The 17,464-nt window shown below is 41.3% G+C and overlaps 1 protein-coding gene across 5 annotated transcripts in view; it reads right to left on the reverse strand.

Moving 5' to 3' along the window:
• Window positions 1–17,464, reverse strand: part of USP12 (ubiquitin specific peptidase 12) — an 85,837-nt gene that overhangs the window by 45,437 nt on the left and 22,936 nt on the right. The window lies entirely within an intron of this gene.

Below are 17,464 nucleotides of genomic sequence, written 5' to 3' on the forward strand. Positions count from 1 at the left end.
TTCCTGAAAGGTCAGGCCCGAAAATAAGCGCTGATCAAAGGGACCTGGCGGGTTGGTGGTCAAGTTCTGCCAAAACAAGATATTTCCTCTAACGTCCTCCAGCCACCCAGCACTTGTATGCAGACATGACACAGTCTTTATTTTTTTCATTTAGGCATTATTTTTAGGCTTTCTATAAAACCTCGATACAATCACTAGTTCATAGATACCATTTATTTCAAATTTGGCTATTCATTAACTGTTATTATAGCAACTTCAAGGTCCACCGAACAAAACTGTCTCGGCAGGAACGCTGCCAAGCCCCACTCCCCACTCTGCCAGCTCAAGTCCTGTCAGGAGATTTCCTCACATATGTTGAAAACTATTAGTAAGTCAAGATGTTTACCACCTACTATAAGAATTCAAACTGGTTTACTGGAACGAGTATAACCCTTCTGCACAAAAAAGAAGAAAAGCAAAGGTGCCATTACCCAAAATACAAGCTCATGTATCTGTCTGTGTGGAACGATTAAATGCCAGCACGCACACCTTAGGAAAGCATTTCTGGCCCTGAGGATGAACCGAGGACGGAATACCACGTGTACATATGTCTCCGGTGTAACTGCAGTCACACGCCACACACTGTGTATCCCAGCCACCCCAGATGTCCCACTCGGCCCCCAAACACCACAGACTTCCAGACAAGCTTAGAAAGCCCACCTTCAGGGTAGTTTTCACTATGGATCAAGTTATTAGCCTTTCTGTGACTCAGTTTCCTAACTGTAAAAGGAAAATGTCACCAACTACTTTATAGGGTAGCTATAAATTAAATGAGTTTAAACTTTTTTTTTGTTAAAGATTGGCACCTGAGCTAACAACTGTTGCCAATCTTCTTTTTTTTTTTTCTGCTTTTTCTCCCCAAATCCCCCTGACATAGTTGTGTATCTTAGTTGCAGGTCCTTCTAGTTGTGCCATGTGGGATGCCGCCTCAACACGGACTGACGAGTGGTGCCATGTCCGCGCCCAGGATCCGAACTGGCGAAACCCTGGGCCGCCAAAGCGGAGCACGCGCGTGAACTCCACTTGGCCATGGGGCCAGCCCCGAGTTTAAACTTTTGTGAAAGCACATGGCAATGCCTGGTACATAAGCAGCTGTCCCAGAAATGTTGGTTCTCTTCTCCCCCTTTCCTTCAATTCCAAGGGGGGAAAAAGGCTTCTCTCATTTAGCCAGTAATGTTCATAAATATGATCTGCCCCATGTAACAGCTAAGAAATAACATGAGAAGGAAACAAAAGTTACAACAAAAAAATGAGACAGCTACCATAGAAAAAAAAGACAGATGGTCTCCTCAGTGCAGCCAGTTCCACAAAGCGGCGTCTGGAGCTTTCATCACTGTACCCCCAAAAGCCTCCTGACAAAGTGGAAGCACAGTCCAATCCGCCGGGGAAGACGAAGCGAAGTGTGACCAAGTGGAACAGCCACAGAACACTGCCATTTAACCCTTCTGGATTTAAGAGTCTTCATTTGCAAATAAAAGGGTCAGTCTCCTCAGTGATTTTCAAACCCCCAGCTCCAAGTTCATCTATTGGGTTTTTAAGTAAGCTTTTACACAAATGAAGGTTTTCACAGCTAAGTGTGTTTGGAAAATTAAAAGGCTGGGTAATTTCTAAAGACTCTTCTAACTCAACATTCTATCATTTCCAAGCACTTTTATCAACACTTCTGAGGACACTACTATCCCAACACAAAACTCCAGGGAAGTCCCAGTCAACCAATGCACGCTCCACAGCGTAATTCAACAGGGAGCGATGGCCGTTACAGATGGAGTTAGGGGGGCAGACGCACTCTCCTTAATGCTAGTTCTGCATTCAGGTACACGACAGCACACTATCCCTTACTAAGGCAGTAATGCTGCAGAGCAGATCCCCAGTGTGCAGGAGGATACTCTCACGCACGGATTCACGTCTCTCCCTGCAGAAATGATCAGAGTGCACCCCGGCCTCCAGCAGAACTGCTAACTGCAAAGGCAAAGAGTCGACAAAGCAATCTAGTTTCTGATGAGTGTTTTTTTTTTAATTTAAAAGTGTTTTCAACACTAGAGTTAGATGTAACTGGTTGAAAACCAGCACTAAGCTGAAAATTTGCTGTACAATTTTCAGCATCTTTTGAAGAGTGCTGAAACATCATCCCTTGAAGATTCTGTTGTAGGCTGACTAACCCTATCATGTCAAATAATGGTCAGTCAAGCACCTGAGGATTTAAACTGAGCCTAGAACAAGTCAGTATCCAACAGTAATGGCTCTGAACAATCTTCCATGCCTACACGGGAGAAATACAATACTACTACAATTAACAATCGTTTATGAAATCAGTGATTCTTTACTGGAATAAAGGGAAGAAATGGGGGTAAGCTCAGTTAAGAATTTCTGCTCTAAAGCTTTCATAGGTATCAGCATTCATTTGTTTTGTGTGAGTCCACGACACGCACAGAAGGAAGAAGACTTTTCTTCTGACTGGTCTCTCCCCATTTCTGGAACTTACACAAAAGATTATTTTAGACTCAGTACCTATTACCACAGAATTCATCATGAAGAAGCAATTGGATATTCATGACCCTCCTGAGGAAAACAACCAAAAGATGGATGAATTTTAAAATTAAAAAACAATAATTTACTGAGCTGGTGAGAAAATAAGGAATCCACAGAAACCAAATAACAAATGCTGGGGGAAACCCTGGGAGACAAGCCAAAGGCAAAGACAGATCCCACACCACGGGGATCTGCCAACGCTCATGACCTTGAGGCTCTCTTCCAACAGCGGAAGGGAGGACAGGAAAACCGGCCCTGAAACTCAGGGCCCACCCAAGAGACAGAAGCCAGTGGAAGACCCCAGCATAACACTGAGATCCAAAGAGGACTGTATCTTCACCTTAAGGGGGAACAAGAAACAATCCTGTACCACAGAAGGAAACAGCAAGGAAATGTGCCTGACTTGTCCTTGGCACTGGGGTGGAAGTGAGTGGAGTGTTGAGGGGAGAAGTTGGGAGGTTAAATACCTTCTAAAAATTCATAGACACAAGCCGCCCTCATGAAAGTTTGTGACCCAAATTCACGCAAGCTGTATGATCTTAAAAAAAGAAAAAAGCTCAAGTAGAAAATATAATTAAAAGAGATCCTGAGTTGATAGTGCCCTCTTTCACCCTACAACTAGCAGAATTACACATGTACTCTGGAAGGCAAATTCAACCCACTCCACAAAGAACTCCAAGAGATCAGAGTTCACAATCAAAAATGACGCAGATACACAAAAACAACAGAAAAATACAGCACTATGATTAAAAGCCAGCAGAAGCACAGACAGCAGAGTCAGACTTAAGATATTATGTATCAGAACTATTTCAGACATGATATAAATAAAACAAATGCTTCATATGTACCAAGAAATAACAAAGGCTTGATTATAAGAATCAATATGAGACCCTGAAGTCTAAGCAGATTTTTTTAAAAGAACCAAATAAAACTTCTAAGTATAAAAATTACAATAATTAAAAGTAAAAACTCAATAGTAACTACAGAGGCAGTAAAAATTCAGAGGCTGTGAGAAGTTGGGGCGGGGGTGGGGATGAACAGGAAGAGCACAGAGGATTTTTAGGGCAGTCCAAACACGCTGTACAATGCCGTAGTGATAAACACGTCATCACACATTTGTTCAAACTCACAGAATGTACACCAAGACTGAACCACAGTGTAACCACGGACTTCACGTGATGACGACATGCCAGTGTAGGTTCATCAGCTGTCACACGTGCACCACTCTGGTGGGGATGGTGACAATGGGGGAGGCTACGCGTGCATGGACACAGGGGGTATGAGGGAAATCTCTGTACCTTCCCCTCAATTTTGCTGTGAACCTAAAACTTCTCTAAAAAAGAAAAACCTTTTTTTTTTTTTTGAGGAAGATTAGTCCTGAGGTAACTACTGCCAATCCTCCTCTTTTTGCTGAGGAAGACTGGCCCTGAGCTAACATCCATGCCCATCTTCCTCTACTTTACATGTGGGACGCCTACCACAGCATGGCTTTTGCCAAGCGGTGCCACGTCCACACCCAGGATCCAAACCGGCGAACCCCAGGCTGCTGAGAAGTGGAATGTGCACACTTAACCACTGCGCCACCGGGCCGGGGCCAAAAGAAAAAGTCTTAATAAAATAAATTAAGAAAGTAAATCAGAAAAAACTCAATGGTTGTGCCTAAGAAACAAGGTTAATATTGGGTAATATTTCTTAGTCAATATAATGCTACTAATTGAAACTAAAGTTTTATTAAAAATAGGAAACGTTATTTTATGGAAAAGATTTCAGTGAAGAATAGATTGATATGGCTATGGAGCTGCTGCAGAGAAACCACAGTCTACTAAGAACAGCACTGCACTAGCAAAGCCACAAACTTGAGTGTGGTCCTGGCCGTGCCACTGACCAGCCATAATAACTTGACACAAAACGCCTCTGTCTTTGGACCTCAGTTATCTCATACATAAGATCTTGGTATTTATAGTGCCTCCCATCCCCACAAAGGAAATCTCCATAATCTAAAGCCAGAACATGATAAAACATGGTATCTAGGAAGATATGCCATTTTGAAAAGCTAGTTAAGTTCAGTATATACTGTTTAATAGACAACTTAATACATTTTAGCAAGAAATAAAAAACAATGAAAATGCAAAAAGATGAACATCTACTATCTAGAAAACATGCTTATCAAGAATATTTCCCTTTTTTCTTTTCTTTTTTTGCAAGGAAGACTGGCCCTGAGGTAACATCTATTGCCAATCTTCTTCTTCTCACTTGAGGAAGATTGTCTTTGAGCTGACATCTGTGCCAATCTTCCTCTATTTTATGTGGGATGCCACCACAGCATGGCTTGATGAGCAGTGTGTAGGTCCGTACCCAGGATCCAAACCTGCAATCCCCAGCTGCCGAAGCAGAGAGTGTGAACTTAACCACTAAGCCACCAGGCGAGCCCCAATATTTCCTTTTTTATACCAGACAGTTATGGCAAACTATTAGTTTCCAGGCAACTTTCTTCTTGTTTAATACATATATGAAAAAGTACATTTTTCCCACTTTTGTGTTTCAAATCATATCCTAGAATCCAGCGTTTACCATTCCAAGTTTCATACTGAAAGGGTCAGATCAGAGCAGTACGCAAAGGACAACTGCCAAACAGGCAGGAGAGGCTTCCCGAACATGAGAGAAGCAAGTGACCTTGGTAAAGTAAGAAAGGTTCTGGAGGCACAGGAAGAGCGACATGAGAGTGCGAACACAAGAGAGAGGAAGCTAAGGTGAGCAGGAAAAGGATGAACCCAAGGCACAGAGGGTGTAAGAAACAAGTCTCCATCTCTGAAGTGAGACAGCGGGGAAGGGAGGCTGAGAACCTGTCCCTGCTCTCCCTGAAAACAGCGTGTCCCCGAAACCATGTCAGACAACAAAAGTGTCTACGAGGAAACAAACCACGTCCACACTCGACCTTCAGGCATCAGCAGCACACTCACAAAGCGGCAGTCCCCCAGAAAAGGTGAAAGTCACTGGAATCTGAAGATGTGCTTTCTTCCCCACCCCCGGCCCCGAGGGAGGAGCTGCAGAACAGGAGTTTCAAACCACAGTACCGTTAGCGGGTGGCGAGATCAATTTAGTGGATCACAACGACATTTTCTTTCTCAGTAAAACAGAAAACATCACACTCTATCTCCCTACTAAGAGTAAATAATGATTTGTGAAATTTTTGTTCCAATATTTAAGTACGCATCTATTAGGTCTCCCTGTAAAACCTACTTCTCACTGTGGATTGAAATCAAAATAATTTTGATATACAGCGCTGTAGAAGATTTTTAAAAGGGCAAGAAAAAAATTACAAAGTCATAATCCAATTGGGGAGTACACAGTGAATAAAACTTAGCTTTTCGTGATGACACACAGGTAGAAAATTATTAAAAAATAAATTTAAAGTTACAGAGGAGAAAATAACTATCATACTATGCTCCAACAGAGCACGTACTGCAGGACGTCAGCACAGGAACAACACTGAGCGCTCGAGAACTGGGGCAAGGCTTCAGAACCGACGGAACTGAAAGAGCCAAGTCGTGACTTTTCTTCAGAGGTCTGTTCATGATGGCTTTTCGGGTTGGGGAATGAGAGGCCTGAAGAACACGAGCAGGCACTCCTCCTGAGGCTGCGCGCCAGCAGAGATACGCCCCAGGATCAGGAGCCCCGCGCTGCCCGCTGGTTCTAACACGACCCCCCTGACCGCAGGTCACCTGCACCAACCACTCTGCCGCACTTTTCCCAGCACCAAGGTGACAGAGGACAGATTTATGGCATCTACTGCAAATCTAAAATGCTACAATTCCAAAATAGCAGAAATGTAAAATCACAAAGAGTGAATTTAGGGCAAGATATTTCATGCCTTTGACCTCTAATTTCCTAATCTCGCCAAACAGGGCCAACAACCCTCTCTCATCACAACCTGTTTCTAATAAACGTCCCCGAGTGCTCCGAACAACGCCCGGCACAGTGAGCACTGAACAAACAGGTCCTCTCTCACTCCCGCCGCCAGATGAAGCCCCGAAAACGACTGCAACGCCCGGCGGCACTGAGAACGCGCTGGAGGGCTCCAGGCGGACGAGCAGCCCCTCTAAGAAGCCTGGCGCGGCCCTCCGCAGCGGCTGCTCCGGCTCTAACTCTGCCAGCCAAGCTAAACGGTGCTGCCCAGAAGTACAAGGATGCTTCGGGGGCCGCAGACTCAGCCCCGCGGGGCCCCGTCGCGCGCGGCACGGAGGGCCGCAAATGCTGCCCGAGAGCGAGCGCAGCGCCAGGCCAGCCCCGACGCACGAGTCCAAACGCCTTCCTAGCCTGAGACAAACGAATCCCACACAACCAGTCACCCAGCTCCGACCGCCGCGTTCCTGGGGGCCCGCGCCTCTACGCCAGGTCTTCTGAAAGCCAGCTGTGCCCGGGTCCATGAAGGACAACCCATAGGAACGTATTTCCAGTGACGTGTGCGGGTGCTCGTGTGTACATCCCATCCTCCCCACCACGCAGTCTTCAACCCAGTAGGGAAGACTTCGGGCAAGCTTGTAAAGTTTCCAAGAATAGAATTCTTCTCAGGCGAAATTAAAGTAGTTTACTTTCTCCTTCAACTGCCACCACAGGAGCACACACGTGACATATTACACACGTAAAATTCTTCATGTCAGCAATTCAGGAAAATTCATTTCTATGACTAATCACTGGCCAAATGACTGCAAACTTAAATTTCTCAGAAGACTGCACTTACGTGATCCTTTTCATCTAACAGTAATATATACACAAACACATCATGTAAGAAACAGCAGCTAAGCCACAAGTTACATATCTGAATCGTTATAATTCAGTGACCAAACCAAAAACAGGCATGTAACTCCAACCTCCAAAAGGGCAAATAGCCACTAAAAACTCAATGTTCCTATCAGACATGTGTTAAAAGCTACAATCTTCAAATTATTTGATCTAGTATCTTCAATGAAAAGTTTGGTTACATATTCACGGCTAAATGTGTGTTACTTATAGAGAATATTTATACGAGGAGAACGAAAGATTCAGCTTCACTTTAAATCTTTTAACTCAGTCAAGCAATGGAAGAGAAGACGGACTGGACGCCAACAGCAGCAGCACAACCCACGCTTTTGGTCTGTAAATGTCCACAAGACAGTGAGTTACTGAAGAAAATCTCGGTGATTCATCTCTGTGAAGTTAACAGTAGTGACACTGGGCTCATTTAGCAAGAATTTTTCTGCTGGACCTTCCTATTTAGCTTAACAATAATATCAAAAAGAAAATTCTCAATTATGACCAAACTTAGGCTAACAACATACTCAGCAATTCGAGAACAACGAATTTTACAAATCCCACTTTTGTACCAACGCCAAAAAGCTTTTCAAAAAAATTCACAAAATGCTCCCATATATAATTAAACATTTAAAACAAAACCACGCCTGACCTCAGTTCTGGCACCTTACCTACGACAAAAAAAGGGCAAGACTTTGGTTTTTACAGCATCTCTGCACTGCTTTCAACACAGTCACCTGCTTTGGCGAACAAATTACAGGAAATGTTTTATCATTTTAAGCTCTTTATACCACATTCTTGACAGATTTTCCGCTCTATTTTACCAAATAATGTTTCAGCTCTATAAAAAACAAGAAGCCCTGGACTGATCCAGGCGACCCCTCAGACACCTGACTCGGAAAGCTGATTCGTGTGATGATGCTCAATCAGAAAACGAGTGTTCAATGCTGTTCCACTTATAAAAACATCCACAGTTCTACTTTTCCCCAACTCCTATGTTACAGTATAATGAACTACTTGTAAAGTCCCTCACATTCCTGTGAAGACAATCACTATATAGATACAAAGTGCCAAGGTGAAGTGAAATCAAAACTATGTAAACTATTGACCGGCTTAATTACTCTGTTACTACAACAACAGTTCATATTCTAGATTCCAGAAGTTAAATGTACTCCAGCTCACCCTAATAAAAAGCAAAATGATCAGCAAACTTAAATAGTTCTGTCAAATATAGAAAGGAACTAGCTGCAGTTAGCACCACCAAGTGTAGTCATGTCCAAAATATAACCAAGGGCAGAGTGATGTCACAGAAAATGGCACAGTGGGAAGCTCCAAGGGTCAGTCCCTCCACCAAACGATTAATCTGAAAAATCCATCAGAATCAACCATTTCAGAACACCTACAACAACGAGGGGAGTGGTTAATGAAGGGAGAGGCTGCTGAACCTGTGTAAGGGAGCAGAGCGCACAAACCAGCTCACATCCCCCGTCCCTCAGCCCCACAGCAGAAGTGGGCACAGGACCACGTTCCCAGAGCACTGGTTGGTGTCAGGGTGGGCAATGGGGACCCTGCCCTCCAAACTCCGGGGAAGTGCATTTTGGTCATTCTGGCAGAAGCCTCGTGGAACAGCAAGATACTTGCACTTATTTCTGCCCTCTTGGCCTGCAGCAACTTCTCCTTCTGGATTTGGATTTTTTTCTTTTGGGGGCTTGGGGGTGAGTGCAGACATTTAAGTAAATCCATGTCGGGTCACAAGCTGACCAGAAATAATGGAAGAGAAACTTCAGTGACTATGCAAGAAAGAATACAGGCTTTGCAAAATTAGTTTAGAAAAGTAAACAGATAATTGCAACTTTCAAGAGGAATCACCATGGAGGGGAGAATCTGATTCTCAGAGTCACCATATTATAATATTCAAACGGCCCAGTTCTCAAAAAAATTACAAAACATACAAAGAAACAGAAAACACAGCAATTTTGGAGGAAAAGCAGAATCTGATGGAAACTATCCCGTGGAATTCTAGACACTGGAATTATTAGTCAAAGGTATTAAATCAGTTGTCTTAAATATGCTCAAAGAACTAAAGGAAACAACAAGCAAAGAACTAAAGGACATCAGGAGAATGCTGTATTAATATACAGGGAATGTCAATAAAGAGATTATAATAATAAAAAAGAAACCAAATAGAAAATCCGGAATTAACAAGCACAATAGCTGAAATAAGAAATTCACTAGAGGGGTTCAACAGCAGATTTAAGCAGGCAGGAGAAAGAATCAGTGAACTTGAAAATAAGGCAATTGAAATTATCCAGGCTGAAGAGCACAATGAAAAAAGAATTTAGAAAAATGAACAGTCACTGAGGGACCTGTGGGACATCATCAAACATACCAACATATGCATCAGAGAATCCCTGAAGAAGAGGAGAAAAGAAAGGAGTGAGCAGGACAAAAATCTGAAGAAAAAAACAGCCCAAAACTTCCCAAATTTGACGAAAGACCTCAATCTACAGATCCAAAAAGTTCAACAAATTCCAAGTAGGAAAGCCTCAAAGACATCTACATATTATAGTCAAACTGTCAAAGGACAAAGCGAAAGAGAGAATCTTGAAATCACAAAAAGAGAAGCAACTCATCACAGACAAGGGATCTGCAATAAGATTAAGAGCCAATTTTTCCTCAGAAATCATAGATGCCAGAAGGCAGAGGGACAACATATTTAAAGTGCTGAACAAGAAAAACTGTCAACCAATTCTATAACTGGCAAAACTATCCTTCAGGAATGAAAGAAAAATTAAGACACTGCAAGATAAACCTAAGGGGACTCCTACCAGCAGACCCGCCCTACAAGAAATACTAAACAGAGCCCTTCAGGCTCAAATGAAAAGACACCAGGCAATAATCAAAGCCATGTAAACAAATAAAGAACACAGGCAAATATAATAACTAGTATTATTGTACTTTCGTTTTTAACTTTTTTCATAAAAAAGGCAAACACATTAAACAATAATTATAAATCTGTGTTAATGGGTACACAATGTATAGGTGTGACAACATAATCTGTGACAACAATATAAAGGTGGAGGACATGTATAGAAGATGTACAGAAGCAGAGTGTTTGTACACTACTAAAGTTAAGTTGGTATTATTCAAACTAGGTTGTTATAAATTTAGGATGCTAATTGTAATCCCCAAGAAAACCAACACAGAAATGGAACAAAGGGAATCAAAATGGCACATTACCAAAAAATCAAGTAAACACCAAAAAAAGCACTAATGAAGAATTGAGGAATGAAAAACATCAAGGAGACACAAAAAACAAACAGCTAAATGGAGAAGTAACTCCTTCCTTATCAGTAATTACTTTAAATGTAAACAAACTCAGCTCTCCAATTAAAACGCAAAAATTGGCAGAATGAATAAAAAACAGTCTCCAACTATATGATGTCTACAATAGACTCATTTTAGATACAGAGACACAAAGAGGTTGAACGTAAAAGGATGTAAAAAGATACTCCCATCAAGTAGTAACTAAGAGAGCCGGAGGGGAGGGAGCTTTATCATTATCAGATAAGATGAATTTTTAAGTTAAAAAAAGTTATAACAATACCGTACTAATACCAGAAAGTTGTTAAGAGAGTAGATCTTAAATGTCATCACCATGCACACAAACACACACACATACACACACACACACAAAATGATAATTATGTGAGGGATGGAGGTGTTAACTAACTTTCTGGTGGTAATCATTTTGTAATATACACATGCATCAAATCATATTGTACACCTTAAACTTATATATGTTATCTGTCAATAATATCTCAGTAAAGCTTGCAGGGGGAGTTATGAAACATTATATATATATCAAAAAAGGTTTAATCAATCAAGATGATATAACAACTATAAACATACATGCCCCAACAAATAAAATCTCAAAATATATCAAAAACTGACAAAATTGAAGAAAAAGACAGTTCTATAATAGTTGGAAACTTCAATATCCACTTTCAATAATGGATAAAATAACCAGACAGAAATTCAATAAGGAAACAGAGGACTTGAACAGTATAAAACCAAATAGATGTAAGAGACAAACAGAACACTCTACCCAACAACAGAACATACATTCTGCTCAAGTGCACACGGAACATTCTCCAGGACAGATCACGTTGACGACAAAACAAATCTTAATAAATGTTAAAAGACTGAAACCATACAAAGTATCTTTTCTGACCACACTGTAATAAAACTAAAACTGATAAAAGCAGTTAAAACTAGAAAACTCACAAATACGTGGAAATTAAACAACACATTCTTAAACAACCAACAGGTAAAAGCAGCAGAAGAGAAATTAGAAAATAACTTAAGATGAATGAAAACAAAAACATCACATATCAAAACATATGAAATATAGCAAAAAGCAGTGCTTAGAGGGAAATTTATAGCTGTAAAAGTCTACATTAAAAATGAAAGAAGATCTCAAATCAATAACCTAAGTATACACCTTAAGAAACTAAAAAAAGAAGAGCAATCTAACCCAAAGCTGGCAGAAGGAAGGAAATAAAGATTCAAGGGGAGATAAGTGAAATAGAGGTTAAAAAAATAGAGAAAATCAACAAAACCAAAAGTTGGTTCTTTGGAAAGATAACAAATGTGACAAACCCTTAGCTAGACTAATGAAGAAGAAAAAAAGATTCTAATTAATAAAATCACAAAGAGGGAACGTCATTGCCAACTTTACAGAAAGGAAAAGGATTACAAAAGAATATGACAAACAAATGTCTGCCAACGAATTGGAAAATCTACATGAAATGGACAAATTTCTAGAAACACACAAACTACCAAATGACCTGAAAAGAAAACAGAAAATCTAAAGTAAGGAGATTGAATCAGTAACTAAAAACCTCTCAACAAAACAAAGTTCAGGACTAGATGGTGTCATTGGTGAATTCTACGAAACATTTAAAGAAGAATTAACACTAACCTTTCTCAAACTCTTCCAAAAAATTGAAGAGGAAGGAACACTTCCCAACTCATTTTATGAGGCCAGCATTACCTTGACACTGAAGTCAGACTAAGACTATAAAAAAACTATAGACCAATATTCCTTTTGAATATTGATACAAAAATCCTCAATACTAGCAAACCAAATTCAACAAAATATTAAAAAGATTACTGACCATGACCAAGTGGAATTAATATACAGAATATATAAAGAACTCCTATAACTCAAGAACAAAAAGACAACCTAATTGAAAACTGGGGAAATGACTTTAATATAGTAGACATTTTTCCAAATGACAAATAAGTACATGAAAAGATGCTCAAAATCACTACTCATTAGGGAAATGAAAATCAAAATCACAAGGTAACACCTGAACTGCAGAGTTCAGATAAGGCCAAGTGTTGCTTATTCAGTATACAAGCCCAAAAAGATAATTCTTAAAGTAAATAACATTTAAATTCCACTGCTTTGATTCAGCAAGTCACAACAATGCAAAACAAGGATACCACAAAACTTCTGGAAGGCGTCTATATCTCTGAGAAAAGATCAGTTTAGCAGGGTAAGGAACAGTGCAGTCTACTGACTGAAATAACAAGAGGCTGAATGATACCCAGTGTGTATGCGCGGCGCTTCTTAAAAACTGCAGTAAAACTCATCTTTCAAAATAAACACAGGGGCTGGCCCGTGGCCGAGTGGTTAAGTTCATGTGCTCCGCTGAGGCAGGCCAGGGTTTCGCTGGTCCGGATCCTGGGCGTGCACATGGCACCGCTCATCAGGCCACGTTGAGGTGGCATCCCACATGCCACAACTAGAAGGACCCATAAGTAAAATATACAACTATGTACTGGGGGGTGTTGGGGAGAAAAAGCAGAAAGGAAAAAAAAAGAAGATTGGCAACAGTTGTTAGCTCAGGTGTCAATCTAAAAAAATAAAAATAAAAAAATTAATAAAATAAACACAGATTTATGTATTTTAAACACAACTAGTATGCAGGAAGAAATCAATGTCGGAACATGAGTTTGGGTTATGTCATAAAGGAGAGACACTTCAGACATCCTCATCAGAAACTCTTACCCACACCAAAGCCAGTTTCACTGAGACCACTGTTCCAAGCAGCAATCTCCAAAGTGTTTTCTTAAATATTAAATATAGAAATGTAAAAGAAATTCATAGATCAATTATCTATCAGAAAATTTTTCAAATTTTACTCTAATTTATTAAAAAATAATTTTACTAGTCACACAGTATAAGTGAAATGTGTCACCACACTATAAATGAAAAGGACTGAAGAAGCTCTCTTTATGGGGGTACTGAAGACCTACAGGACAGGACCTGGAGAGACGCAACATACTGGGAAGTGTTTTGATCAAAAGCAATTCAATTCTAAAATTTATCACATTTTGCTGGCCATCTAAGCTCATCTTCTGTTATAGTCTAAAAAAATGACACAGAAAGAGAAGAAGAGCGCTCCCGTATTCAATCAGAGAGGGGGGAAATAAGAGTTCAAAGTGAGAATACATATATCTGCACGCCCAAGTACAAGGAGAACTTTCTCCCAAATCTCTCAGAAAAGACGGTGAGAACACATTTATTAATTATGCCTAATGGAAAGCAGTATGGAGTATCCTCAGAAAAATAAGGATAGATCTACCATATGATCCAGCTATCCCACTGCTGGGTATTTATCCAAATAACTTGAAAACACAAAGGCATAAAGATACTTGCACCCCTATGTTCACTGCAGCACTATTCACAATAGCCAAGACTTGGAAGCAACCTACGTGCCCATCAAGGGACGAATGGATAAAGAAGATATGGTATTTATACACAATGGAATACTACTCAGCCATAAGAAATTATGAAATCCGCCATTTGTGACAACATGGATGGACCTTGAGGGTATAATGCTGAGCGAAATAAGTCAGAGGGAGAAAGTCAAATACCGTATGATCTCACTCATAAGTAGAAGATAAAAACAACGACAAACAAACACATAGCAACAGAGATTGGATTGGTGGTTACCACAGGGGAAGGGGGAAGTGGGAAAATAAATTAATTAATCAATTAAAAAAATTATGCCTAGAGATATGGCTCATAATTGTACATGATGAATGTTATAATAAATAAGCCTTTAAAAATTACTTTTATAAAGGAGAGAACAGTTCAGCAATCTGTGATATATTATGTGGGGATACTAGAAAACAAGCAAACAAAAAGCCAACTGTCAATAATATATAAATAGAAATGCTATCCCAAGCCACAGTATCCACTGACGCCATCAAAAATGAATTTAAAAGTACTATACATAGAGATACACTTAAATAAAAGTAAAGATGACATGCTGACGAACTATGCTAGATGGCACAAAAAATAACTAGAGATGAAGAAAATGCTGATGCTAAAGCCATCTATGAACAATTTGAGTATGAATAAAATTCTACCATAAAATGAATAACATTTACAATTTATTTTTCTCAAATCTGTGTAAAATTTACAAATTAAATATAAGTAAGCCTTAAGTATATCATCTGATTTCCTCAACATTTATATATTCAAATCCTTAAATATTAAACTCTATGAAATATATAAATCATAAGATACATGCTATTTTATATATAGACCTATAACTATATATAAACATTTACTGCCAAAAGCAAGCTGGGGAAGGGGGCAAGGGGCAGGGAGCAGGCGGCAAAGGAAAATATGCTTTTCCTCACTCCCCAAGTTGGTTAAGAATATCTCATCCCAAAACATAGGAACTTCGGGGCCAGCCCCGTGGCGTAGCGGGTAAGCACACAGGCTCCACTTTCGCCAGTTTGGATCCTGGGCGCAGACCTACACACTGCTCATCAAGTCATGCTGTGGTGGCGTCCCATGTGCAAAGTGGAGCAAGACTGGCTCAGTGACAATCTTTCTCAAGCAAAAAGAGGAAGATGGGCAACAGATGTCAGCTGGGGCCAGTCTTCCTCAACCAAAAATAACCGACATCAACTTTGTTTTCATAGGGCTCCTCTTGTCTCGAACGCAGGCAGCAACAATCCCCTTCACCAGCCATCCTGCCCACTCGAGGCCTGAGTTATTGCTGCATTACGTTACCTCAGGACTGTTCCCAACACAGATCAATTCCGAGAAAACAATTAGGAAGAGTGGTCAAGTTCCCCACTGCCGCAGGATTCTGAGATTCTGAACTGATTCCTGCTCTGAGAGAAAAACAGTACTTGAAGCAGAAACCTAAGTTTCTGTCACACTGCTGAGGGTGGGAGAGTTAGGGTGACTATAACGAGCTGTTCACGCTCTATTTGACCTGCTGCCTGCATTTCAGAAAACCATGACTGCTAGAGAAGCACCAAAAACTTCAAGGCTCCTGAGTCCAAGTCCTGTGAACAACTAGAGCCAACAGACCCGAAGAAAAACCCTTCAGGGAGTGACAAAGTGAAATTCTCCTTCAGTGAGGAGAACAGAGAGATAACTTATCCCAGGTGAGTCTGTAGGGTCAATTCAAACTAAACTAGACAATACAGAACTTCATAACCTCTAAGCGGATACATGTGTAGCTTCCCAAATAGCCAGCCCAGGAGGTGTAGTGGTTACGATTCTGCGCTCTCCCCGCCCTGGCCTGGGGTTCACGTCCCCATCAGGGAACCACACCACCGTCTGTCACTTGGCAGCTGCGAGCTGCTGTGATGCTGAAAGCTCTGCCACTGGCATTTCATGCCAGCAGGGTCACCCACGGTGGACAGGTCTCAGCACAGCTTCCAGACTAAGACAGACTGGGAAGAAGGACCTGGCACCCACTTCCGAAAACTGGCCATGAAAACCCTGTGAGTAGCAGCGGAGCGTTGTCTGCTGTAGCGCCGGAAGAGGAAAGGATGGCGCAAAAAGAGCAACTGGGGTTCCGCTCTGCTGCCCACAGGGCCGCTAGGCGTCAGAGGCAGCTCAATGGCACTGTACTGACCACTCACTAGGCACCACTAGGACAAAGCAATACATGGAATATATGTCCATATCCTCAAGAAACATCCAGTGTAAACGAGAAGAGCCTAGATCACACTCAAAAAGTTAGACCACATAATATTTAAATAATTAAATGATACCTGGGATTTGCTTCAAAATCACCTAGGAAGGTTTAAAGCAGGCAGGAACTAAAAAGACACCACAAGGTTGGTCAAGAGACGTTTTTTGCTGTAACTAGCTGACAGGTATATATGGTGGCGCATACTACTACTGTCTAACTTAATACGTGTTTAAGTTTTTCTATAATAAAAAAGATTAGGCTTGGGTAAAACAAAATGTAATACATGATTAACTGCCAAGTAAGTGACACAGTCAATAACTGCCTTAGTTCAGAAAGAGACCTCCCCTCACACAGGTCATCACACAGGAGGATCAGACGCAGCCAGGCTGAGAGCTACGTGAATGCATCATCGTGGGGGACAGAGAATAAAGTGTTCCCCTCCAGGGTGGAAGGGACCTGAGACTTGCTTCTACCCAATGCAATGTGCCGAAGGTGACAGGACGTCACTTATGTGATTGTGTCACGTTACAAAAGCTTTCAGACGGCCTGCAGGCTGGCTCTCTGATTCGCTGGCCGGCCTGTGGGGAGGGCGGCACCCCCCCCGCCCCCGCCGCCCCCGCAGAGGCCCGGGTCTCACCACGGCGACCCCACGCGGGCAGGCTCCAGGGGAGGGGGCTCCGAGCGCAGCCCTGCAGAGGGCACAGCTACCCAGAGAAGCTACTATTTAACAAAGGGGCCTTGGCTCAAGCCACTAAACTTGTGATAATTTGTTACACAGCACAGAAAAATAACACAATCACTCATTTACCTGTAAACTTTTCTCTCATATTTTCAGTTCAAAAGCTCCACATTTGCCATGTTTTGTGTAGTGTTTGCCCCTTTAGTTGTGCTATTACTTCTTTAGAGTTTAAAGAAATATTCACTCTAGAAGTCTAGGATATGACAGAAATCCACGTTCACCCTATAACAGGATGACCAGGTGTCCCGGTTTGCCTGAGAGTTTGTGCCAACTGTCAAGGCATAATTAACAGCACATCTGTTCACTCCCAAGTGGCCCAGTTTAGACAATAAACGATCACATTCTC

Source organism: Equus caballus, chromosome 17 (assembly GCF_041296265.1).
Source record: "Equus caballus isolate H_3958 breed thoroughbred chromosome 17, TB-T2T, whole genome shotgun sequence".
Taxonomy (NCBI): Eukaryota; Metazoa; Chordata; class Mammalia; order Perissodactyla; family Equidae; genus Equus; species Equus caballus.